The sequence below is a fragment of the Penaeus monodon genome, chromosome 27 (genome assembly GCF_015228065.2).
Source record: "Penaeus monodon isolate SGIC_2016 chromosome 27, NSTDA_Pmon_1, whole genome shotgun sequence".
In the NCBI taxonomy this organism is placed as follows: domain Eukaryota; kingdom Metazoa; phylum Arthropoda; class Malacostraca; order Decapoda; family Penaeidae; genus Penaeus; species Penaeus monodon.
In genome coordinates this window covers 24,774,782-24,775,187 of record NC_051412.1, presented here as the reverse complement: position 1 = coordinate 24,775,187, position 406 = coordinate 24,774,782, and positions in this window count along the sequence as shown.

Sequence of the window (406 nt, the reverse complement as noted above, 5' to 3'; positions counted from 1 at the left end):
ACAGGAAGTCACGATAACACGTTCCTCCATCAGTAATGAAACTTCCTTTTGCATAATTCGCCATTCAAGAATGCGTCCATCGTTTACTCTCAATTAACGCATGAATCTAATCTCCCCCTTGATCGACCTCGTGAAGACCCACGCTTAGGAGACGGGCAGATGAAGCGAGCAAGGGAACGGCACATTGATCGGCGGCATTGGCGAACGGATATTTCGACCCCAAAACTCCCCCCAAAAAATGTCTAAAATAGATATAAATACATGTCTTACATAACCTTAGTCATAAGCTAATTCCATGCAATGGAACGAAATAAATCGATAAATCGCAACCAGAGGAATGAGTGAACGGTACAACAGAACTGAATATTTTGCCCCCGAACTCGAAAAAAATACATATTTTGTAAAG